This window comes from Hemibagrus wyckioides, linkage group LG16, assembly GCF_019097595.1.
Source record: "Hemibagrus wyckioides isolate EC202008001 linkage group LG16, SWU_Hwy_1.0, whole genome shotgun sequence".
NCBI classification, from domain to species: Eukaryota; Metazoa; Chordata; class Actinopteri; order Siluriformes; family Bagridae; genus Hemibagrus; species Hemibagrus wyckioides.
The window spans coordinates 2176275-2203809 of record NC_080725.1 but is presented as its reverse complement, the minus strand read 5'-3'; the positions used below and the strand labels follow the sequence as shown (position 1 = coordinate 2203809).

General features: G+C 40.3%; 1 protein-coding gene across 1 annotated transcript in view; it reads right to left on the bottom strand.

Annotated features, from left to right (window-relative positions):
• Positions 1-27535, bottom strand: part of chsy3 (chondroitin sulfate synthase 3) — a 53283-nt gene that overhangs the window by 12024 nt on the left and 13724 nt on the right. The window lies entirely within an intron of this gene.

Genomic DNA, 27535 nt, shown 5'->3' with positions numbered 1-27535 from the left:
ATAAATCACTCGCACAACCCACAGTACCAATGTATTTAGTTCACCACCAGCTGGTTTTATGAACCAAAAAAAATCTCTTCATGATGAAGAAGACCCATAATTTCATCGGTCACAGAACTGATCTCCTGCCTGATTAGAAATCCAGAAGCCGATGTCTTTTCTTTTAGAGGAATACCACACAGTTGTGAAATAAATAAAATCATTTATGTTATGTTTATTAAGTTATATATATATAACTATATATAATATATATCTTTTACACAGAAAAAACAGAAGCTCTGCTGGTAGAAACACCTTGACGATAAGGAAGGTCAGAGAAAAGTGGCTGGATGGACTGAGCTGACAGGAAAACTGTAACTCCAATAACCATTATTTTCACTTGTGGTGAGCAGAAAAGAAAGAAAAAAAAACAACCACAAAAACAAAGATGAATCTGATATCTTACTGCAACGTGTAGATAGATGGGTCAGAATTAGGCATCAGCTGTTTGAATATGTGAACACATCTTGGCTGAAGTCAAGTGATCAGGCCTGTGGTGACCTGTGTGCTTCTTCAGTATACTGCATTGCCATGGTTTTGTTGATGTAGTAGATTAGTGGTTAAGGTGTTGAACTACTGACCAGAAGGTTGTGAGTTTGAATCCCAGGTCCATCAAGCTGCCCCTGAGCTAGGCCCTTAACCTTCAATCGCTCATATGTATAAATAAGATACACTGATCAGGCATAACATTATGCCCTGACCCGTCCTGCACTGGGAATATACAGGGTTGTGTTATCCATGATTATGCTGCAAGATATTTTTTTCAACTACATTTTAATTCCTTGTATATCCCATTTTAATTCCTAATATATCCCACCCACTAACAGGTGCCATGATGAGGAGATCATCAGTCTTATTCACTTCACCTCTCACTGCTCACACTGTTATGGCTGACCGGTGTATATTGTAAGACTCTCTGGATAAGGGCGTCTGCCAATTGCCAGAAATGTAAAGTCTTCTTTATCACTTTGCCTTGTGTATAGTCTGTGAATTTCGCTATTTTGGTTTGTCTTCACTCTTTGTTTCTTTGACACCTTCCAAAATTAATCCTGCACTTGCACCTGCTGCCTCCACAATTCCCAGACAGAGAAACTAGTTAATAGCTGCGATTCTTGTTTTAAAACCAGAGCCTTTTATTTTTCTCTAGATGATAACCTACAGTTCTGGGAACCCAAAACACTCGTACATGCAGTTCCGGTGTAAGAGCACACAAAACTCTTCCCCTAGCATAAACAGGCTTTTGATGTTCACACCAAAAAAACCACAACAGTGTGTTCACTGTGTTGTAGTTACAGTCAGAGCAGATGTGTAGTCATTTAATGCCGTGCTTATTAATAAAGACGTATCTTTGGTGGGAAGTTAATTGCATAGCCCAAAATCGAAAACATTTTCGGGAAGTGAGTAGATAGATTTTTATCTAGTAATTAAAAATCTAACTGCTGGCTTTATCTGTCGACTTTTTCAAAGCCTCTGCTGAATAAAATCCACATCCAAAGACAGGAAATGCCCGATGGCAATACCTTAATCTGTGAGCTTATGATATGAAAGAGATGTTTTCGGTTTTTGTTTTTTCATTCTTACAGCGGTGCAATTCCATGCATGGCCTCTATACCGCAGTGGTCAGTAATGGAGATCAAATCACTTTTCTGTGACTGAGTGCACTAATAAAGATGGATGGGAGACTTAATCGACGCACATTATTCGCGCTCGAGAGTACACTACAGCGGCGTCCTTCTTCCCAGGGACACTATGCAAGAAGATTCATGTATATCTATATAACTGACATTGTTAAAATGGCCTGTGACAAATATTAATGATTCCCAGCACCAATGACGCACAGATAATAGAGCAATGTAAAAAAATAAAATAAATAAATAATAATAAAATTAATAACCTTAACAAGTGTGCAGGCTGGTGAACATTAAGATTTCAGGGACACTTCATCAATCATTTTCTTCAGTTTAGCCATCTATCGTAAAGAATGATCAAGCTGCTCGATAAGACACCGGATTAGAAAAACACGACATCAAAACTGGCCCTACATTTCCAATATAATCATTTTATCCATGACATCTGATTACGTTCACTGCTGTGTTTCAACAATTCAAATGAAATTATAGTTGTTTGTTCAGAATACATCGTTCCTTTACACTTCATTTCTCTGTGAAGAAATAACTAGGGCTGGAGAGAAAATAAGCGATTCGTAGATGCATTGGGATTCTAGCTAATGATTCCGCATTAATAACACTGAAATTCACTCTGACAATTCTAACGTTAATATATTACTACTGCCGTTATTCCTAACGGATGAACATTATAATGAGTATTAAAAGTAATAAAGGCGAAATGGGAAATTCGTTATGAAGGCAAGAGGAGTCAAAAACGATAAAGAATCATTTTAGAACCACATCATGGCATCGGAAATTCATCTTCAGTAACTGCTTTAGCTTGGTCAGGGTCACAATAGATTAGGAGATTATCCCAGGAACACAGAGCGTGAGCTGGGAATAAATTGTAGAAGAAATACCAGTCCAGCACTGGGAACAACGTACACACACTTTCACACACTCAGTTATAACATCAGGTTTTTGAACCCGGAAGAAATTTTATATTATATCTATATTCTGTCCACATTATGTCTATATTCTGTTTCTAGTTTTACATCTTTTATTTAAATTGTATTTCATATATTTTATATTCTAGTCGCTACATTTTTATTTCCATCACAGGACAGTCGTAAAAAACATTTCACTACATGTCGTACTGTGTACGATTGTGTATGTTGAATCAGAACATGAGAACACGAGCATCTCCTCACAGACACTAACGCAAGCCCTGTGGCAGCCCAATAACTGATGCTGAAAATAGTTCACATCAGATCCTTTTTTCCCCCTAAGTTTATTTATGTAAATCAGTAATCTAAGCACAATATAACGAACTGTTGAAATAATGCCCTTGTTCAGTAAAAATAGCTTGTGAGCTAAAGTGATGTGTGCTGAGTGGTCTGATCACCTCACAGAAAAGGAATTCAGTTTACATACTGCACACCAAACTGGGTCATAGCTAAACTTGTATCAACTAGCACTCTGGGGTATATTTTTGGGGAAAAAAACGAAATCAAGCTTTCATATATCGCCTTTTTAAAGAAATTGTGTTAAAAACGCATAATCGAATCTAAGTAAAACCATATAAAGCACATTTTAGTTCACACTGAACTGCTCCAGCAATAAACCACCAAGGAGCTATGAGGGTAAGTTCAGGTCTTGGCAGATTTTCGAAAAAACTGTGATTTTGACCTGTAGGTTTAAAGGTTGCATTGCGCCTTAACAAACCACAGACCTTCAGGCTGTACTGGAACCTGGCAGGCAACGTGCTATAAGTACCAGACGAGAGGAAAGAATGATGACCTAACCGTCCCTTCATGCCAGTGCTAAATGGGCAGAGGCTGGATAACTGACAAGCACTCTGCTGGTGCTTCACGTCCCAGGAGGATGAGAAAGGTGATGAGTGCACACAGGAGTAGGCGGTGGAACAGAACAACCAGCACAAAGGCAGCAATGTTTTCAGCCATGTTCATGCATCTTTTTAACCATGTTTATTTAACAAGCTTTAATATATTGAGCTGTATTCAATGGAAATTCCACACTCCGTCACCGGCGTGAAAGCTAATGGGATTTTCTTAAAAATAAAATGTACAAGATACAAGTCGGATTACGCGTTTAAATGAGGAATATTCAAATAAGGAACCAAAGCAATCTTCTTTATTATAATTCAGTCACTAGATTTTCATCGGGCATGCAACTCTCCTATAGTCCTATGTGGGGTCAACTAAAGATTTCAGATACATACAAAGTAAAAGCAGCTCGTTCCTGTGCCACCTCCTGCCACCACTTGTGTGATAGCTGTAGTCCACTAGCCTGACTTACTGATGCTGCAAACACAATAAACTCTGATCAGGCAAAACATTCTGAGCACTGACCTGTGTGGTGAAGTGAATAAGACTGATGATGTCCTCATCATGGCACCTGTTAGTGGGTGGGATATATTAGGCAGCAAGTGAACATTTTGTCCTCAAAGTTGATGTTAGAAGCAGGAAAAATGGACATGTGTAAGGATTTGAGCGAGTTTGACGAAGGGCCAAATTGTGATGGCTAGACCACTGGATCAGAGCATCTCCAGAACTGCAGCTATTGTGGGGTGTTCCCGGTCTGCAGTGGTCAGTATCTATCAAAAGTGGTCCAAGGAAGGAACAGTGGTGAACCGGAGACAGGGTCATGGGCGGTCAAGGCTCATTGATGCACGTGGGGAGAGAAGGCTGACCCGTGTGATCCGATCCAACAGATGAGCTACTGTTGCTCACATTGCTGAAGAAGTTAATGCTGGTTCTGATGGAAAGGGGTCAGAATACACAGTGCATGATGATTGTGGCAGGAAAAGGGGGACCAACACAATATTAGGCAGGTGGTCATAATATTATGCCTGATTGGTGTACACCTAAATGTGGTGTTGGGGGCGTGGAACATGTGCCTTAGTGATTCTGAATGCAAATTTCAGATCAATAACTTTTTATTGACATATGAGTTTTGTCTGTCTCAGTCCATATTGCTTTTCCTTGCACTATAATCAGCATAAATTATTCCAAAAATCAGATTTTTGTATAGAAGTGTGAATCTGCTCTCGTACTTGAAACATCCACTTTGACGAGTCATCCATTATAAACTGTGAAAAAAATTCCCATTATATTTTCTCAGCTCTGTTACCCGAACACCTGAAATATTTGCAATATTCCACAAGTTGAAGAGCAACTTGCATCATCCGAATTTCCTGAAGATCAGGGGAAATAGAAGATTCGATTTTCTCTTATTCTCTCTTTCCTTCTTCCTTTCAGAGATGAGGTCACATTGAACTTGCGTCTCTGTTACCCAAATTACAGACTGAGACTAAACGCATAATTAAACAAATACATTTAAAGAAAATCAGTAAAATGTTCCTAATGGCATTGACATGCTAATTTTGTATATTTGCTAAATCTACGCTTACAAAAAAACACCTGTGTTACATATTTAAGACTATAAATGTAGTCAGTCTCTGCAAAGATACCTAGATATTAGATAATGAGATATTTTTTGCATGATGTTATTTAGCAGCTACGTGCTTAGATTCAATGCTGCAAAATGATCCATTTTTCCACACATATTCCCCTTCTCGGCATGTGCCACGCATCTCAATGTGTGCTGCAGATCTGTGTGCGTTGCAGCTGTCAGGATGAACGCCACTGCTTCCTGGTTTTAAGAGTTCGCTTCAATGCCAATGTACATATTGTTGTTGGTGCATGTCTCGCCTCCACCTCGGTCTTGTCTTCCTAATGTGTCCTGATTGCGCTCACCTGTTTTCGGTACTTCCCTCAATTAGCAGGGATGTGGTAGTGGTTAAGGTGTTAGACGAGGGTTCCTGAAATCTTTCCCCGGAGAGCCAATCCACTGCAGACTTTAGCTCCAACCCTGATCAAACTCTACCTGTGATTTTCTAATGATCCTGAAGACACTGATTAGCATGCTCAGGTGTGTTTGATTAAGGTTAGAGCTAAACTCTGCAGGAAAGTGGATCTTGTGGGCCAGATTTGAGGATCCCTGTGTTAGACTAATGATCAGAAAGTTGTGACTTTGAATCCCAGGTCCACCAAGCTGCCACTGCTGGGCTCCTGAGCAAGGCCCTTACCCCTTAAATGAGATAAAAGTTGGTCTGCCAAATGCCAGAAATGTAAAAGTAGTCGACGTATTTAAGCCCTTGTGTTTCTTGGTGCGAAGTCTCGTCAGCTGTGTTGTGCATATCTTGTCCATGTTCCTGGTTTTCCGTTCGATGCTTGTGCACCTGGTTTATGATTATGACTTTTCCTCGGAATATGATGATGTGTTTTGATCGTTATTGCAGATTATTCCTGGTTTGTCCTAATCAGTACAGATCACGCTGATTTTATTCACCTCATTGCACTTAAAAGGGTTAGAAGATGTTAACGGCACTTCAATTGTGGAATAATCACCCAGGTGCTACGAGCTATCTACGTCATGGCACACACATACTTGTACAGAAAAAAAACGACTTGGAGAAAAAGTCTTTATTCCTAAATAAAAGGGACAAACTTTTTGACCGTTGTCACATAGCTGGAAGCAGAGAATTGTATAGAATGTCTTTGTATGCTGTAGCACTGCAATTTCTCTTCAGTGCAACTAAGAAGCATGACAAGGGTAAGGTGGAAAAACTCAAGTCAGCTCTGACATCAACCCCAATGGGATGAAATGGAACACTTACCTCCTGACCAATCATTAGTGTCCGATCTCACTAAGGCTCTTGTAGATGAATGACCACAAATCCTCACAGCCACACTCCAAAATCTAGAGGAAAGCCTTCCCAGAAGAGTGGAGGCTATTACACCAATCAGCCATAACATTATGACCACCTGCCTAATATTAGTGTTGGTACCCCTTTAACTGCCAAAACAGCCCTGATCTGTCGAGGCATGGACTCCACTTTTGACAGATACTGACCACTGCAGACCGGGAACACCCCACAAGAGCTGCAGTTTTGGAGATGCTCTGATCCAGTGGTCTAGCCATCACAATTTGGCCCTTCATCAAACTCACTCAAATCCTTACACTTGTCCATTTTTCCTGCTTCTAACACCAACTTTGAGGACAAAATGTTCACTTGCTGCCTAATATATCCCACCTACTTACAGGTTTCTCTTTCTAAGTGCCTAGCACGATCATACACTGAGGACCTTTCACTGTTGATGTGATGAATGGGCCATTTGAGTAGCAGCTAATCCACCCAGGAGCTCAATATCAGTATTTGGATATAGGATCACTTTTCTCATAGACACAAATTCCTTTACTGCATTTTCTCTCTACATTTCCATAAGCATTATCATTTATAAATGTATACACAAGATTTCTCATTTCTCATGTTTGTTCCAAGGAGCATTTACAAAGAATATAAGTCGTTTAGAAAGAATATCAATATTCGAGCTGTGATCTATATCTTCCCACAGTACTATAACCAACATTTAGAGGCATTAGCATTAATAAATCAGCGTGTCTTGATTAAAGGTCACCATGACAATCAAGTGTGTTCTGTTTACAACATGTCCGTTGCGAATATGGGGTGTTCAGGCAATCTTGAACCATACATATGCACATTTGCAAAAAGTTTGCTTAAAGCTGAAATAGCAGGGATGCACAGCTTGGGATGGATCTGAACAGAGCTGCAATAAAACAGGCATTGACGAGTTCTGTTTGCTCGAGGAACGCTATATAGGTGTGAGTAAACTTCAGACAGACCTTTGTTCCCAAAGATGGATGATCTGGTTCAAATGGCTGTTTTTCAGATCCAGGGGGGTTGAAAATACACTAAATCATAGAGATAGAGCTTTGACATGCTATAACAGACCACAGAGTAATTGAGTCTGAGATTAAGGCTTTTCCCTTTGGCAACTTTTCTCTCTGGTTGAATAAACATTTCATGTAAATGTTTATAGACGTAATGCAATTTTTTTTATTGTTCAATTGCAGCCTAAGATGCTGTGCTGTTGAAAAAAAAAGGAAACTGCATAAATGTGTGACGATATTCAAAATTATATTTTGTTCTTATGCATTTCTTATACACCTATTATGAATTATATGCTACTACATCATTTTGCCTTGGATTATTCTAAATCTTGCTTGTTCTAATATGTTATCATTACTATAGTAACAATTCGCTCTCGAAGGTCTATATTTTTGGGGTGGATGCTGACAAATTTCAAACATAACAGTAAATGTCATTGTCATTGTCATGTCATTGTCTCCTGCTTATCTGTAGCCGGGTCGCGGGGGGCAGCAGACTAAGCACGGATGCCCAGACTTCCCTCTCCCTAGCCATTTCCTCCAACTCTTCCGGGGGAATTCCAAGGCGTTCCCAGGTCAGCCGAGAGACATAGTCCCTCCAGCATGTCCTGGGTCTTCCCTGGGGTCTCTTCCCGGTGGGGCATGCCCGGAACACCTCCCCTGGGAGACGTCCACGAGGCATCCGAAACAGATGCCCAAGCCATCTCAACTGGCCCCTTTCGATGTGGAGGAGCAGCGGCTCTACTCTGAGCTCCTCCCGGGTGACAGAGCTCCTTACCCTATCTCTAAGGGAACACCCTGCCACCTTACGAAGGAAACTCATTTCGGCTGCCTGTATCCAGGATCTTGTCCTTTCGGTCATGACCCAATAATAACAATAAATGTGTTTTTATTTAAAGTAATACAAGTTCTCAAAATAGAGCTGCACAAAGCAGAAAGAAAGCACAATCGATGAAAAGTACGGTTTTGAGCCGTGTTCAATAACATAAAATCCCCCAAACTGTCATTGTAGAATTGAATAAAACTGAATTTGTATTCGTATGCTAACGAGACAGGAGGAGCGCAGAAAGTCATGTGATACTTCCGCATGTCCTAATTAGCATATCACAACAACCATGGATTCTCATATTAAGTTGAAACGTAAGAAAAAAGTCACAGATTCTGCCGTATACTGCTTATGAGCTCGAATGCAATAAATAAAGATTCAAATAAATAAAGTTTGTGCATCCAGCCACTAGCTTTGTTTGTTCATTGGTTTAACGTTTTAAACTGAATGTAAAACTTTTACTCACCGTCTTTGTGCTGTAAAACTCGTGATTTTACGGTCATGTGACCTGAATATATTTGCATTAATAATGGTGGTCACATGGGATACTGAAATAAATGAGCTTGTTTCTTTTTAGGTGTTGGTGTTATGGTTTTATATAGAAATTACACATCAAAAAGACATGTTACGTCCTGACTCTCACATCTGACTCTAAAAAATTGATCAATTAGCATATCTTTTTTTTTTTTCAGTGGGAAAATGTATATTACTTTAAACATTGAAAAATGTAGAAGCATTGCTTTGGCAAAAACGTCTATATGGAGATGTTTGTCAGGGTCAGCACATTGACGTAATGTCGTTCCTTTAAGTTTTGCACTGCAGGGAACGTTTATAACAGAGGACTTTACTATTTATGTGACAGTAAGGTTAGCTCCAAGACTGGTGAGGTGTCTGTAGCTGCTGTAATGAAAGTGATAACTTAAATTTCCTTTCTGTAATCTCTAAAGTCTCATCTTACCTTATCTGTTCTGTGGGGAAGAAAAGGCATTGTGTCAGAGACATCCATAAGGTCCAAGTATTAAAAGCAAACAAGCATAAGATTATTGCTAAAGGATGTTTTTTTTTTTTTTTGGAGACGTTCCACATCATTAAATATAATTAAAATCGATCTGTTATAGGAAAATATTCACTTTATTTCAGGTCGCATCACACCAATAACTGTTGGTTACTTTCTCATAACAGCATCCCGTCTTGTTTTAGGGTTCAGGTTTATTGTCATTTGCATGAAGATGGCTTTGAGAATCTATTAACAGTGAAATTTTTGTGCTGCACAAACACAATGTGAAAACTCTTACGTAGTACAAAAAGTAGCTAAGGTAAGCAGGTGAAATGATAGTAAACTGTATACGAAGTGTGCAGTAGGAGTGTCATAGTGGACATTTATTTCTTACTTGGTCGACAGCTAGCCGTCTCAACAACGTATCAGAACACAGTATTGCATAACAATACATTAAGTTGCCGTTCTCAGTCATGTAGGTTTATTTTTCATAAGAAAACCAAATGTTTGGATGGAAAAGCTACAGATTTTCTGACTGGTTCAGTCTCACTCATTAGCAATGAGCTTTTGCCTATTTGTTTCTAATATTTTGATGGTTAAAGCACAGGGTAAGATAAGAATTTAATGGCCTCAGAAGAAAAATTCTGATGCTGTTGTGACATGATACAAATAAAACTATATATATAAAATGGCAATTAAAAGATTTTGAAGAATTATAACAGTTTAATCACCTTTATTATCGCCACAGACAGCACAACAACCAGTTTGAGGTGTTGACTTGCCCTCCAAATTCCCCAGATCTCAATCCAATCCAGCATCTGTGGGATGTGCTGGACAAACAAGTCTGATCCATGGAGGCCCCACCTCACAACTTACAGGATCTGCTGCTAACATCTTGGTGCCAGATACCACAGTACACCTTCAGGGATCTAGTGGAGTCCATGCCTTGATGGGTCAGGACTGTTTTGGCAGCAAAAGAGGGACCAACGCAACATTAGGCAGGTGGTCATAATGTTATGGCTGATCGATGTATATATACATAAATATATAGACAATAGCAAACCTAAGTCTTTATGGAATTTAAAAGAAATATTCGTAGACAGTGCATGTGTGAGCTGTAAAACATTGTGCCTGAATTTTGTATTGTTTTTTGTCTAATTAAATAAACTCAATAAAATCTAGTCACGGTGCTTTACTTATTCCGTGATTCAAAAACGTCTGACTGTTAGCACAGGTATAGACGGAAATAAGACAAAGATACGCTGTGTATACAGAATATAAAGACAAAACTTAGTTAGGGAAGTGTTCATTAATTCATACAAAGAAATACAAATAAACCAAATATAAGTATAAATAGTATTGACTACGTACTCCAGTTCCTGAGTAACTAATAGTGAGAATTTAATTGTAACGGTGAGGTTATGAAGACGGATTATAAATTAATAGTCTGATAAATAAGTCAAATAGTGCAATAGGGCGTGCAGCCAAAGATTTTATACTCTTACGTCTGCTATGAACTGGTGTTACAGGCCAGAACAGGTTATTATGGCACTAATACATGCTGACATAAAGGTGCTCAAGGACATGACATCACAAAGATTTACAAATTCATATCTCATAAAGTAGCTCAGAAAACAAGTTTCTTCTTATGGACTGAACTGGATTAAATGTGTTTCCAGGCTGAAAATACATTTGTTTAAATCACGCTTGCAATGTATAATTTAGGAGCAGATCTGGAAGGTTCATGGGTATAGAGTGTTTGGTGTACTGGGATATTTGAACACTGTTACCTTACCCCTCTCATATGGTCACTCAGGTTTGCTGACTGTGAAGTGGTTGGACGCTTAATGTCCCGGGAAGCCTTCATGTCCGTCACCTTCTGGCTCTCCCTTTTAGTTACAATGTCATTGCTAGTCTTGCCGAAGTCCCTGCCTGCACTTTGCACATAATCTACAATGTCTTTAAACATCACATGATCACAACCATACTTAATCTCTCTCTCTCTCTCTCTCTGTGTCGAGCTAAACATCCCACTCCAGAGCTCCCAGTCTTCTGAGTTCCCAGTGTGACCACTTCTTCTTTCCGGACCTGCCTGATCCATCCAGACGCTCTACCCCTGGTTTGAGTCTCATGGCTTGGTGGTGCTCACTGTTGCTGTGGATAGATCTGAGTGGACAGCCTGTGGCCCAGGGGTCTGCTGTGGATAGAACCACTTGGAGACTATCTCACCGTCTTTGAACTGCTGTCGCATTGGTCAGCTTTCGGCAGGAAGGAATTAGTCTACGATGAACTCAGAAACTACACTGACCCATTAGTTCCTCAAGAGCTTGTGGTTGCTGTTGTAGAAAGGACATTATTTACATTTACATTACTTCCTGTCCAGTGTCACCCAAATGAGGATGAGGTTCCCTTCTGAGTCTGGTTCCTCTCAAGGTTTCTTCCTCAGAACATCTCAGGGAGTTTTCCCTCACCACCGTCACCTCAGGTGATTTTCCAGTCAGGCCAGATCCTCATTCCTCTCACCTTGCCGACTATGTTACACTATGCAGAACTGAGCAAATGATCAATCTACAGAGAAAGAGGCTTCATTAGATATCACACTCATTAGCTGATTAGTCCTCCATGCTACTGCTCCCACATAATAATAAGTTTAAGCTGTTCGGTTGATCGTTGTATGTTATGAAAGAAAGGGCAAATCTATCAAAGCTTACAGCTCCGGCGCCGCAAAAGTATAACCACAGCAATGCTGATGCAGTGAGTTGAAACTGCAAAGGTCACTGAACATACAGGGAATGAGGTCTACTGCTCACTAACAAAACAGCCTCTTATGATGCCTGACTACAAATGTTCTAATATACTTCCATGAACCTGAAACCAGGGTCCATTTCATTAGAATCGAAATCTTTTCTATTTTTCTACTGACATTATTTAACTGTATGTGTCCTGTTATTTCGACATGACATACTTTTCACACTGGCCACGTTTACTGCTTTATGTATCTCACTGTGACCGTTCCCAGTGGCCCCTGCAGCACTAGTCACTTGATTCTATAGAACCCTGGTACATTTGCACTCATCTTACAACCCACAATTCACTGTATTTATTTATTTATGTATTTATTTATTATTATGAGCAGTAATGCCTCATCTGTGTCACAGCGCTACTCTGAGGAAGGACCTTATCATATGGTCTGATTTTGGATATACTGATAGTGTATCATGGAATAAAGATTAGTTTGCGATCTCAAAAAACACACCTGAAGAACACAGGAATGTTTGGGAGACCAAACTATTCCAGATTAAAGGATGTAAGGAGCGCTATAAGAGCAGAGCTGTGTTCATACACACACCAATCCACTTTCTACTGCTGCAGCTACTGCTGGACTTCCTGTAGATCCTGAGTTACAGATGTCTCGTCCAATCAGAGGGAAGAATTCGACTGGCAAACTATACCTACCTTTTCCTCTTTGTCCGAATCGTCCTTGTGTTTTTGGATTTGTTCGTTTGTCATTTTGCAATTGTTCTTTCAAACTGTGTTTCTGAACTGAGAGTGTGAAAGCCCTAATAATGTGTGTTATACCACAGGACGACTGAATTCTCTAATCTGACTGGTCAGAAGGTGTTGAATAAATATCTCGGACAGTTGCTCTTTGTAATTTGTTAGGATTTCTACAGTTCTCTGAAAAGAAAATCTTTGTTTTAAGCCATTTTATTTTAGAAATTGTCAGTCAGAAATTGAGGTGTAACTTCAAGCTGTGAGGAAATAAATCCCAATTTAGCTACTGCTCCATCCAGGCTATAAACTATACACACAGAACACTGGAGACAAGATCACAGAAAGCTTATCAACACTCAGATGTCATTCTATTATAAGTGAACTCCTAATAACGAGTGTCTTATATCTTTTTATCGAGAGCTGACAGTACGAACCCACGAGAGTTCTTCTATGACAAGCAGCTGTATATTCCTGTCGCATTATAGTGGAGTTATATTTCTTTTTATAAAAACGTGTCGTCCGCTGCTCTTCTGCTGAGTCATTGTTATGGCGTGATACTATACGCAAGGGATTATGGACTATTGTAAAGAGCTACTTGTTTATTTTTCAGTATGATAGCATGGACTGGCCCAGTGGGAATGCAACATAATGGACATCTACTTTTTTCTATTTTTTCCCCCTCTCTCTTGTTTTTTTTTTTTTTTTTAAGTAAGCCTGAACACAGGTGGTGAATGTTGTATATAATCCTCTCAAAACTGCTCAAATACACTTTTAGGCGCATCTACAAAATGTCAGTCGCCCACGCTAATAATCCACCCACGCTAATTATCCCCTCACACCAATCATCCACCCACACCGATAATCTACCTACAGCAATAATCCACTCACGAAGTGATATAGCACTTACATGATCCTTATTAGTTATTCAAGTTCAAGCTTTTAAGAGGCAAACATGCCCGTGTTCTGATGTTAGTAATTACAAGAAAGCTGTTCCTGCTTTAATTGAAGCATTTAATGTAGGTATGCGCCACACCACCAACCTGTAACACTGAACCAAGCACTCGGTTCCAACAAATTATAATTCTGCCGCGTCAAGCACGCAGACAAAGGACGGAATTCTTTGAATCAAGAGCAGAGACTCTTGAGAAGGTCACAGAACTGTCACAGTTTGCTATTTCACTTTCTTTGAACAATTATGCCTCCTTTGTGTGCTTTAAAAAAAAAAAAAAATGCTGCGTCAGAGCAGGTTATAATGCACTAGCGCTAAGGATTAAAGGAACAGGCTTTGGGATGGCTGATTTAGAATACTGATTGCAATTCTTTTTAGACCTGCTTGAAAGAAATAACCACATATTACATAGAATCAATCCTTCCAGGATTTTTTATGTGCCAAAAACACTTGATTTTTCTGCAGCTTTTTCAAATTTGGTGATGCAACTTGTGGATACTTGTTTTATTTATTTTTGTGCTTGTTTTGCAGAAAACTACTTGAATTGGAGAAACTGCAAGCACAGGATTCTATTAAACTGCTACCAGTGCAGAGATGTATGTAATTATACTTCTGGCATTTGGCAGATGCCCTTATCCAGAGCGACTGAGGCTACGGCTACACGAATCCGGATAAACATGAAAATGGCGGTTTTGTCTAAAAACGCTCTGTGTCCACATTATCATTTTCAATAGTTTCCCAAAAGTCGGACGTCCACACCGAAACGTCTGAAAACGCTTGCGTCCCTGTGCTGCGTGTGAGTAAAAGGTAACCTGCGTCATTTTGACCTGCTGTTAATTTACTTCCCGGCTCGGTGAAACGTTGCGGCACTATGTCGAGGAAAATAGCAAAATTGGTCTGCGTCATAGCTAAAAATGCGTCATCGATTTTGAAAGCCTTTGTTTTCACAACGCACACTGAGACGCGAAAACGGCGTTTTTAAATTTATCCACTTTGGACAGCGTTTTCAAAAAGATACGTGTTCCTGGACTAAAAACGCCATCTCAGTGTGGACGGAAGGCCAAAAAATATATGTTTTTAAAAGAAAATGTATTAGTGTGGACATTGCCTGAGCAATAAAGGGTTAAAGGCCATGCTCAGGGGCCCAGCAGTGGCAGCTGTTGGTGGACCTGGGATTTGAACTCACAACCTTCTGACCAGTAGCCCAAAACCTTCATCATTAAGCCACCAATTACAATGACTTTCTAAATGTTACTCAAGTTTGCATTATGATAACGTCACCTGTGACGGTTAAATGCGCGTTGCGATAGTGACACTTTTTGACAAAAAATCTATGGTCATTTTGATCAACTGCAAGCTCCTTAGAATATCATGGAATTTATTTCTGCAATCCTGAAGGGACTGCAAGAAAACACACCAAATGTGAGAAAGCAAAAAGATTGACAGCACGAGAAACGAGGACATGATTTTGTCTTGCGTTATCCATAGTTTTGACATGCAAAAATAAATTCATCTTCATTCATCTAACATCACATCCAAAGTATTGAAATTCAAATGATGAAATCTCATAGAGAAGAAAATTTCTTTGTATAGCACTTTTAACAACGGACCTTGTCTCGAAGCAGCTTTACAGAATATACACATACTGTCTCGTCTAAAAATACAAAGCTAGTTTTATACATTTAAGTGACTCATAGCAACAGTTCGAGTCTGGAACAAACACCTAATTTAACATATATAACACCTAATGATGCAGCTGTTTGCTTTTAGCTCATTTTTTTCTGCAACAAGAAAATGCATTTAAAATATAAAACAATATTAATGTGAAGTTTTTGTGAAGTTACATTTTGTATTGGTTTGATGGGAAACTGCAAATCCAAGATGTGTTTTTGACAGATTAATTTTATTGCGCAGTGTACGCAGGCTTATTTATTTATAGTTTTGTACAATACAAATATTACACTACTTTCCGTAAACGCATAGCGGCATTGCGTATAGCGGCGTTCTGGCAAGGGGATAGTGGAATGACGCCCGAACAGCCGAGTCACTGGCAGTCTTCAAATGATGTATGAAGACCTCCCTCCCTCCCTCTATATAGCTGACCAGGCATAACATTATGACCACCTGCCTAATATTGTGGTGGTCCCCCTTTTCCTGCCAAAACAGCCCTGACCCGTCCTGCACTGTGTATGCTGACACCTTTCTATCAGAACCAGCATTAACTTCTTCAGCAATTTGAGCAACAGTAGCTCATCTGTTGAATCGGATCACACGGGTCAGTCTTCGCTCCCCACGTGCATCAATGAGCCTTGGTCGCCCATGACCCTGTCACCGGTTCACCACTGTTCCTTCCTTGGACCACTTTTGATAGATACTGACCACTGCAGACCGGGAACACCCCACAAGAGCTGCAGTTTTGGAGATGCTCTGATCCAGTGGTCTAGCCATCACAATTTGGTCCTTCATCAAACTCGCTCACATCCTTACGCTTGTCCATTTTTCCTGCTTCTAACATCAACTTTGAGGACAAAATGTTGACTTGCTGCCTAATATATCCCACCCACTAACAGGTGCCATGATGAGGAGATACTCAGTGTTATTCACTTCACCTGTCTGTGGTCATAATGTCATGCCTGATCGGTGTATATGCGCGCGTGTGTGTGTGTGTGTGTGTGCTCTTCTTGCTGTATCTCCAACAGTTATAGACTGATGGTATTCTTAGTGCTCAGTATCGATGTATTCACTGTTGTAAACTGCTCTGGATAAAGGGCGTCTGCTAAATGCCGTAAATGTAAATGAAATACTGATAGAGCTAGTCTTACCTACAGTACACTGAAACATGTCTCTGTTTGCACGTATCTCAACAAGAAGAAGGGATTTGCATTTCTGTTTTGACCACAGCGCAGGAGCAGTGTGGAGATTCTGAAAACTGGTGTCTGATTATGGACTACATTGATCAGGTTTATGTAAACAGTATAACTATCATAACTGTTCAACAATCTGCAGTGAAAAAAATTAATATGTGTCCAGTCAGTTTTAAGAAAAAGCATTACAAATAGTTTCCATAAAAATTCCATAAAAATATGGCGATTCTCAACAAAACGTGATTTCAGGGCTTATACTAAATTTCAACAAGTTTCTAATTAATACTGTAGATGAACTAATGTGGAGTGGGATCAGTTCACGTAGTATTAAACCTAAACCAGTTATACTGTGCAATCTCACAAGGATGCTGTATCAGCAAGGACATATAACTATAGTAATACATTTAGTAACTAAAACACACAGTAGAAAAGCACAGCAGTAACGTGGCAAATCTCCTCTCAGCTCAGACGTGATCTCTGTGTTTGTTTTTATTCAGGGGCTTTAAAAATGCACGCCCCAAATCATATCGGATGTACGGAAACTAATTTTGTTAATGTTGCTCAATTCAATCATGTAGAAGTGATTTAAAGTAAGTAAATTGAATTAGCTTTTTATTTCAGTGTCATCACTGTGTGAGGAGATCACAGTACACTAGCAAGGTTTGAGACTTGTTTATCCTGACTGACTGGACTTACCATCGGATCATTTGCAGGAAGATAAAACAAAAAAGCAAATAAAAACATTTCCAGCAACATTAGTGAAGTGCCCCGATCAGGCATAACATTGTGAACACTGACAGGTGAAGTGAATAAGACTGATGATCTCCTCATCATGGCATCTGTTAGTGGGTGGGATATATTAAGCAGCAAGTCAACATTTTGTCCTCAAAGTTGATGTTAGAAGCAGGAAAAATGGACAAGTGTAAGGATTTGAGCGAGTTTGATGAAGACCACTGGATCAGAGCATCTCCAAAACTGCAGCTCTTGTGGGGTGTTCCCGGTCTGCAGTGGTCAGTATCTATCAAAAGTGGTCCAAGGAAGGAACAGTGATGAACCGGTGACAGGCTCATGGGTGGTCAAGGCTCATTGATGCACGTGGGGCGTGAAGACTGACCCGTGTGATCCGATCCAACAGACGAGCTACTGTTGATCAAATTGCTTGAAGAAGTTAATGCTGGTTCTGATAGAAAGGGGTCAGAATACACAGTGCATGATGATTTGGCAGGAAAAGGGGGACCAACAAAAAATTTTAGGCTGGTGGTCATAATGTTATGCCTGATCGGTATAGTAAAGCTTTTTTGAGACAATGTCCATAGTAAAAGGCGTTATACAAATAAATGGAATTGAATTGAATTAAAGCCCAATGCTGTGGTGAGGTGAAGTACTCCTTTAACGTCATAAGGAAATGAACATCAAACTGATTAACAGCTACCCAGGGCCACGTTTGGTCTATAATAATTAAGACTTCATCGATTCCATAGTAATTAATAATCCTGTTTTGTTTTGTTGACTGCTGTTATGCTATAAAATTAATGTGTTAAATCTATTAGCACTCCGTTTAGGTTTTGTAAGAGGAATCTTTCTGAAGGACGGATGATTTCCCTGGTAGTGACATTAGCCTATTAACTGGCAGCAGCTCGGGTAGAGCTAGAGTGTACAGCACCTAGAAGTGGCCTGTACTTAATTAAACAATTCTGGCATACACTTCTGATAAGCAAGGCAGTTAATTTCAAGATGCTGCTATCAATTAAAATGTGACATTTATGGAAAAGTGCTGCTCATTTTCAAGAGTGAAATAGCAAAGCCTTCGCTGCTGTTATTGAATAAACACCAGACCATCATGTAAGAAGAAGTGGCATCTGTTTCTAATATAATTTGTCAGTGTGCAGATATGCTGTTTGTACGACTGCCGTCGTTGACAGTGTTTTCGTCAGTGCTTTTTTCCTTTCCGAGCTTTCTGTAGCTCTTTCCTGGTGCAGTCTCTAAAGCTCCGCATACGCTGCGTCTATCCATCACCCGTTGCTGCACTGACAGGTCCGAGCTGCTGAGTAGGATCCAGTTAGGTTGCTCTGAGGCTTTGTGGCATAATGCATTAGTCTGAATAACGCTGTGTCAGTAGAGCTCTCTGTGGATTGACCACTCTTTTCCTGGACTGAATGACAAACAGCCTTGGCACAGGATCTGTCATGCTGAAGTGCTGCAGTCATCACCATGTTGTCTCTTCTGGCACCTCAAAGGACAAATATGCCACAAACGTCTAAAGTGCACTGTCTATTCTTTGTAGATTGGCATTTTTACTCCCAGACCTGTGTGTGTTCGGGTCACTTTGTAGCACTGTATATCTCAGCAAACTGCGACATTACAATGGCACTAAGATGGGTTCAGAAGCTTACAAAATGTAAGAGCCATGCTGCTCCACTGCCTGGCACTTTAGTCTATTTATATCATGATTGTACTCATTGAGATATTATTGTTTCCACAATAGCACGCTTACTAAAAGCTTTTAGAGATTATAAAGGTGAGTGCATTCCAAAAAGGATCCACTTCAATCCCCCAGGCTTTAGTTAGAGCATTGCAGTACATGTAATCCTTTTATAGCTACAGATCTTGGCCTGTGACTGAGTTTGGTGATTGAATTTCAGCTATAGTTTGCTCCCACTCAATATGCAATTCTGAAATATTATCACAGCTCAGAGTATATCCTGCCATGCTTGATGAACATCGTCTCTCCTCAGCTATTGACGCTTTACTCCATTACATGCACCTCGGCTTCCTGATGGTAACAGTTACTGATCATTAATTGCAGTGTGGCACACTGAAAAGCGAAAAGTCTTGGTTTATGGAACGTATATCCATTGTAGTAAAATAAATAAATACAACACAAGAAACAGAAAAGATAAAACATTCTGTCTAGAATGAAGTGCTGACTAATCTGGTGCTATAGCATGCAGGTGATCGGCTTTTATTGCACAGGATTAGCCTTAGTGTCTGGGCAGCTAGGTGAGCTGAACTCAACGTATGCTAATGCAGGCCCTGCAGGCAGTCTGGCGCTGGAGAACAGGGAGAAAGTCGAGCACAGAGCCTACCTCAGTGCCCTCCACTAAAACTCTCATTAACATGCCCCGCTCCAACTGCCTCGGTGTCATAAATCATACTTCTCTCCTCTACACGGTGAATACATAAACAGCGCCATTCAGAGAAAGAGAGAGGAAAAAAAATAAAGAGGGAAATGGAGCGACATTTGAGGTGTGCAAGGATAGCGGGGGTTTATAAACTTCTTGAACACAGGACTCACTGTACTGCTTTAATCCAATTAGTTCAACTATGTCAACTATTCAAAAACAGCAAATATTTAGTTTATATATCTTTTACACCCTCTAAAACCTATACAGTAGGTCATTATGTAAAAGTAATATAAAAAGTAAAAATATAAAACCTTATATAAGATATAAAGCATATCATATCTTTCAAATATATATATATATATATATATATATATATATATATATATACACTACCAGTCAAAAGTCTGTACACACCTTTTAATTCAATGTTTTTTGTTTAGGGATTTATTTTCTATATTCTAGAACAATACTGGGGATTTCAAAACTATGAAATAACACACATGGACTTAAGAAATCCATATGTAATGACAGCAAAAAACAGTCAGTTGTTATTTTAAGACACGAAGGTCAGGTGTTCTGGAATAGTTCTTGCAAGAACAGTATTGTCAAGTGCATTTGCAAAACCCATCAAGCCCCATGATGAAACTGGCTCACATGAAGACCATCCCAGTAAAGCAAGACCAAAACTGACCTCTGCTGCAGAGGAGAAGTTCATTTAGAGTGACCAGCCTCAGAAATCACCAATTAACAACACCTCAGATTAGAGGCGTTATGAAGGCTTTACAGAGCATCAGTAGCAGACATATCTCAATATCAACTGTTCAAAGGACATTATTGTGGATTTCGGCCGCCTTCAGCATTGAAAGAAATAAACATCAGGAAAGACCATGGAATTAGAAGGTGTGTCCAAACTTTTGACTGGTAGTATGTATATATAAACAGCCCTGACCCATCGGGGCATGGACTCCACTGAAGGTGTGCTGTGGTATCTGGCACCAAGATGTTAACAGCAGATCCTTTAAGTCCTGTAAGTTGCAAGGTCGGGCCTCCATGGAACGGACTTGTTTGTCCAACACGATCTAACTGATGCTGGAGTGGATTGAGATCTGGGGAATTTGGAGGCCTAGTCAACACCTCTAACTGGTTGTTGTGATCATCAAACCATTCCTGAACTATTTCTGCTTTGTGGCACGGTGCATTATCCTGCTGAAAGAGACCACAGCCAACAGGGAATACCGTTTCCATGAAAGGGTGTACACGGTCTGTAACAATGCTTAGGTAGGTGGTACGTGTCAAAGTAACATCCACATGGATGGCAGGACCCAAGGTTTCCCAGCAGAACATTTCCCAAAGAATGACACTGCCTCCGCCGGCTCGCCTTCTACCCCTAGTGCATCCTGGTGCCATGTGTTCCCCAGGTAAATGATGCACGTGCCATCCACATGATGTAAAAGAAAACCTGATTCATTAGACCAATTCTTCCATTGCTCCGTGGTCCGGTTCTGATGCCCATTGTCGGTGCTTTCGGTGGTGCACAGGAGTCAGCATGGGCACCCTGACTGGTCTGCGGCTATGTGGCCCCATACGCAACAAACTGTCATGCACTGTGTTTTCTGACACCTTTCTATGTATATGGTCGAAATGACAATCCTCTTGACTTGACTTGAGTTGGCTTATCTGTGTTGGAAAACGTACTGACTGCTACAAAGCACTGGCACTGGAAAATTTCACTCTTGTCTTCAGTTTATAAATCTTGCCTTTCCTGTATACCTCAACTTTGACTTTGTACAGTGCGTTCCTTGAAGGAGAGTTGCTATAGTAATTGAATTGGGTGACTGTGTAAAAGAATCCTGTGCAGTATAAAGTCGTCTCAGAGGACCTGCTGAAATCCACATTAAACATTTGCCAATGGCTTGTAATGGAGAGGGACAGCTTGCAGCGTAACACAGCACGAAGCTAAAAAATTCATCAGATGCATTTTTACTACCCTTCACAATGCTGGACGGCTATGCCCCACTTTTTGATGTTATAAATTAACATGTACTGGGTATAAATACTGGCCATGGGTATGATTAGTGAAACCAGTGCTGCTTGCAGTGGGATTGACATGATGAAATGCATGCCACTAAACATGAGTGAGTGTTTTGGGGGCACAAGCCAAAAGCAAGGCTTACACCCATTTGGCCTTGCTGCAAATCAAGGCAACTCCACCCTTAAAGCTGAAAGGGGACACAGTGTTTATTTTTTCCACCATAGACTACCTTTATAGCAAAGTGCTGCAGTATTCCAAAACCTAAGCAGCTCTCCAAAAACAAGGAATTACTTCCAATACATCAGTGCAGCTCAATATGTCTGGTTCAACTTGATAAATTCGTCCAAATGAAGTGAAAATGATGAGGCGATAAAGGAGAACGGGCATTATTAGTGCTGACCTCAGCATGCACAGCGGTTATGGTCACGCTATAGAGCTTAAACGTCGCATACAGGTGGACTGCGAAAGGTTGTCACTGGGCAGGGTGATAAATAAAACATAAGTGAAAGTCATACATATGGATTAATGCAAAGCTCCAAGCCTGCCTTCAGCACATCACCCTGGAGCGAGAGGAGCTGAATCTAAAGTAATACCAAGATGTCAGTCATTCAGCTTCAACTGTGCACTGACACATACATCAGAATAAGTACACCGGTGCTCACTATATAATACTGCCATGATACCACCTGAAAGAAAAAGGACCAGAAAGATAAAACAGGACAATATTCCTGCAGAAATAGATTGGTAGAGCACTCCCATCTACATGAGCTCGCATCCAGCTTCTCTAGTGATGTGTTGAAATGATTTAACGACAGCAACGGGAACGTAATCTAACATTGTAAACTCTTCGATCACACAATCAAACACAAGTAATGGTGTTTAAAGGTGTTCAGAAAAAGCTAAGCTTCTGAGTGCAGAGGAATCTAATCTTTGTGAAATATGGCTGATTGCTGAGGCAAGAGAGGCAATTCATCTGAGCTGAAGTGAGGACAGTGTGTGTGTGTGTGTGTGTGTGTGTGTGTGTGTGTGAAAGAGTGGACTGGGCAAAGTCAGCACAGCTCCCACGTACAGGCTCTGTCACTCTTGCTGCGGCGCAGGGAGCCACGTTTGCAAACAGAGAGTGTGAATCAATACACACCAGTCAGATCCACAGCTGGCAGCAGCAAACACAGACATACCAAAGTCAATGCGGTAAGAATGTGTAAAAATAAACTCAGGAGTAGTGGAGGGTTCATTAGTATCCAAGGTGTCAACGGTATATTGAAAGTCGTGTGGAGAAATGATTTTGCGTGTGTGTGTGTGTGTGTGTGAGGGAGAGAGAGAGAGAGAGAGAGAGGGAGAGAGAGAGAGAGAAGCTCTTCATCATCATTCAGCACAAGCATGGCTTTGGTCAGGGCCATAACATAACAGAGATACAACTTGGACAACACATGGACAATGCTTCTCATAATATCACATCCAAAACAGAAGGTGTCATTGTGGTTACTTTGTGGTTAGGGTTCGAATTCAGGATTAAGTAAGACAATTCTTATTCCCTCTGCTCACTAATCACTTTATAAGGAAAGAAAATGTACAACTGTTTACGCATTCATGCAATTAACCGATCAGCCAATCATGTGACAGCAGCACAATACACGTCAGGAGCTTCAGTTAATGTTTACATCAAACATCAGAATGCGGAATAAATGTGATGCTGGCCATGGTTGTTGGTTTGAGTATTTCAGGAACTGCTTATCTGCTGAGAGGTTCATGCATAGCATTGTCTAGAGTTTACACAAAATGGTGCAAAAAACAAAAAACCTCCTTGATAATGAGAGAGGGCAGAGAAGAATGGCCAGAGGAAGGCTGTGGTAACTCAAATAGCCATTCTTTACAACTGTGGTGAGCAGAGAAGACTCAGAAAGGCACAAGCTTGAAGTGGACAGACTAACTGACCCAAGCCAAGCATTCCATGTCAAGGCTCCTCACAGGAAGTCGTGTCACCAAGCTTGGGCTAAAAATAGAACAGACCACCCACGCCACCGATCTGTCAACAAAAAACACCCAAAAATCACCTAGCTTTTGAACGAATGACGAAGGCAATGTCGGTATCGTGGGTTGACTCTTTCAGAATAGCTTTCACTGACTGAAAAACTTCATATGTTCATAGGTTCATATGCTCCTTATGGAGTAAATTCATAAGAGAAAGCATTCGTATGCCTTGGTTCCACTGTATTTGTGTATAGGTGTTTATAATAATATCAAATAATCACATTTTGAACAAATTTTATACTACATATAGTTCTGAAAACTACAGAAATTCCAGGGCTGATTTAAACTGTATTGCCAAAAGTTTTGGGTCGTCTGCCTTTACATGCACATGAATGTAATATGGAGTTGTCCCGCCCTTTACAGCTATAACAGCTTCAACTCTTCTGGGAAGGCTTTCCACAAGGTTTAGGAGTGTGTTTATGGAAATTTTTGACCGTTCCTCTAGAAGCACATTTGTGAGGTCAGGCACTGATGTTGGACGAGAAGGTCTGGCTCACAGTCTCCACTCTAATTCATCCCAAAGGTGTTCTATGGGGTTGAGGTCAGGACTCTGTGCAGGTCAGTCAAGTTCCTCCACACCAAACTCACTCATCCATGTCTTTATGGACCTTGCTTTGGTCACTGGTGTGCAGTCATGTTGGAACAGGAAGGGGTCATCCCCAAACTGTTCCCACAAAGTTGGGAGCATGAAATTGTCCAAAATGTCTTGGTATGAAGCTGAAGCATTAAGAGTTCCTTTCACTGGAACTAAGGGGCCGAGCCCAACCCCTGAAAAACAACACCTGAACTCAATAAACTTTTGGCAATATAGTGTAGGTTTCTCTTTTCTATGTGACACAATCAGAGATAAGGCTCTGGTGTTTAAAATTCTGCTCACTCCCAAAAGTGAACAAAGGAGAAAACTGCATTAAATATTTAATTCAATATTCCAATTTACATCCTAATCTGCTTATGAAACATCTGACAAATCTGAAAGAATTACATGTTTCCAATGGGAAATGAATTCTCACTTTTGATTAGAAGCATCAGTCTCTGTCTCCTCACCCGAGGTAAAAGTCGCTCACTGCATTTAAACGTAAACCTCATCTCGTCCTCTCTTCACTCGACCGAGCTCTTTTCCAGCTAACATCTGTGCTGAAATAATACCTGAGGAAATTCAGTCAGGTTTGTTCCGTTTACTATTTCAGATTAATGCCATTTTATTAGTTAACTTCTAAACCTTTCTCTGCTCCCATGGGTACGAAGTGTAAGCGCTCTTCTTTGTTTTGATGATGATGAAGCAGGTGCATTTGGACAGCAGATGTTTGATCATAAAATGAATTTTGCAGACAGAAGGAATGTAGTCTGAATAAAAACATTTCTACACTGTTTAGGTAAAATATATTTATCTTGTCATGAGGTAGAAATACACCAATCAGGCATAACAGTGTGAGCAGTGAGAGGTGAAGTGAATAAGACTGAGTATCTCCTCATCATGGCACCTGTTAGTGGGTGGGATATATTAGGCAGCAAGTCAACATTTTGTCCTTAAAGTTGATTTGTTAGAAGCAGGAAAAATGGACAAGCGTAAGGATTTGAGCGAGTTTGATGAAGGACCAAATTGTGATGGCTAGACCACTGGATCAGAGCATCTCCAAAACTGCAGCTCTTGTGGGGTGTTCCCGGTCTGCAGTGGTCAGTATCTATCAAAAGTGGTCCAAGGAAGGAACAGTGGTGAACCAGTGACAGGGTCATGGGCGGTCAAGGCTCATTGATGCACGTGGGGAGAGAAGGCTGGCCCGTGTGATCCGATCCAACAGACGAGCTCAAATTGCTGAAGAGGTTAATGCTGGTTCTGATAGAAAGGGGTCAGAATACACAGTGCATTACAATTTGTTGCATTTGGGGCTACATAGCCACAGACCGGTCAGGGTGCCCATGCCTTATGCCTGATCGGTGTACATCATTGGTACTTGATTTGGACAAAACATGCGATATTTGTTCATCATTTCTGGCTATTTTAATGTCACATGTGTGTATGTATGTTTCTCTCTCTCTCTCTCTCTCTCTCTCTCTCTCTCGCTCTCTCTGTGTGTGTTTGTGCACATGTGCTGGCAATTCAAAGCAAAAGCATGAACTACATCATGAAGTGGTAGACTCCCCACGGTGTCCTTTTTTTATTCATGCTGAAAAAGAAAATAAAAGACCGAGAGATTTACTTAGGGTTTCTTTTTTTTTTAAAGTGGTGCATAAGGAAGAAGAAACCAGCATTCATTTAGCACAACCGTTAGATCTTGGCAGAGGATGAAATATTCTACTCAGATAAATATTTTCGTTAAGGCACCTGGGGTTTCGATGTGGGGAATATGCTCTGGTGACAAATATATTCAGTTTGAGGCTCTGGGTCCCTGAGTGTATGCCGTATACGTATAGCAGCCATAGTGTGACATGCTGTATGCTTAAAAAGTGTATTCATTGTAGGTTCTTGTACTCACATGCTCTCATCAGACATTTTAAAGGGAACTGCTGTACAACCTGCTCATTCCTGCAATTACCTAATCTGTCAATCAGGCGGCAGAGACACAATGCATGAAATCATGTAGGTATAGATCAAGAGCTGGGGTTTAAGCATCAGAAGGGAGGAAAATTGCGATCTTAGTGGCGTTAACCATGGCATGGTTGTTGGTGCATGTAGGATGGTGTGAAGATTACTGATTTTCTTGAGATTTTCCACACACAACAGTTTTATACAGGAAAACTAAAAAGCCTCCAGTGAGAAAGACTTCAGAGGAGAATGGCCAGACTGGTTTAAGCAAACACAACAACTCTGTACAACCATGGTGAACAGAAAGGCATCACACAATGCTACTATTCTTGAAGTGGATGAGCTACAACAGCAGAGGACCTCAAGGTATCTGAGGCTACAGTGGGCACAGAACTGGTCAGAAACATCACCTCTTCTTTCTTTTTGCATAGACAGAACAACAATATCCCACACACATGCTACCAGTCAAACCTGCAACTAATTTAAAATTTCCTTTTATGACGATAATAATAATAATAATAATAATAATAATAATAATAGTAAGGCATAAGCAATATGCAATAACACAATCTAATCATTTTATATTTTACATTGTCCTGATGAAGCAAATTCTTGGATTCACCCAGGAGGCTTGAGCACTGCTTTTCTGCTTCGCTTAAGTTATGGATGAAAATTAAATTTTAAGTGATTCAGGAATAAATGTATTCATGAGCATTAAATTCACTGGTATTTGTATGAGAAACATTTTCGTATCCTTTGGAAAGAAAAGGAAAAGGAAAGGAAAAAGATATCTAAATATACTGTATATACAGTCCTGTCCAAAAGTATTGGAACAACAAGGCCAATTCTTTTCTTGCTCAATTACATGGGAGACTTTTGGGTCTGAGGTCAAAAGCTTTCATTTCCTGATATTTACACCTACATGTTTGATGTCATTTAAGAGCTATTAACTGTTTTAACCATCAATCTAACGGGGCACATCTGGGCAGCAAGAAACCTGTTCCAATATTTTTGATCAATTGGGGGAAAAAAGGGGGTGGGCTTAGACAAAAGGTGCCATGTTCTGAACTATTTACCACATCCAGATGTAAATAACAGGAAATAAAAGCTAAAATGATCCTACTTGATTTACCTCATCTCAACCCAAATATCTTCAGTGTGTTGCAGAAACAAAAGGATAGGCTTGCTGTTCCTATACATGTTACCTATACATGCTTTCTCACAGCAGACATCTGTCAGGGCTTTCAGCACAGCCATGCCAAAACACTGCA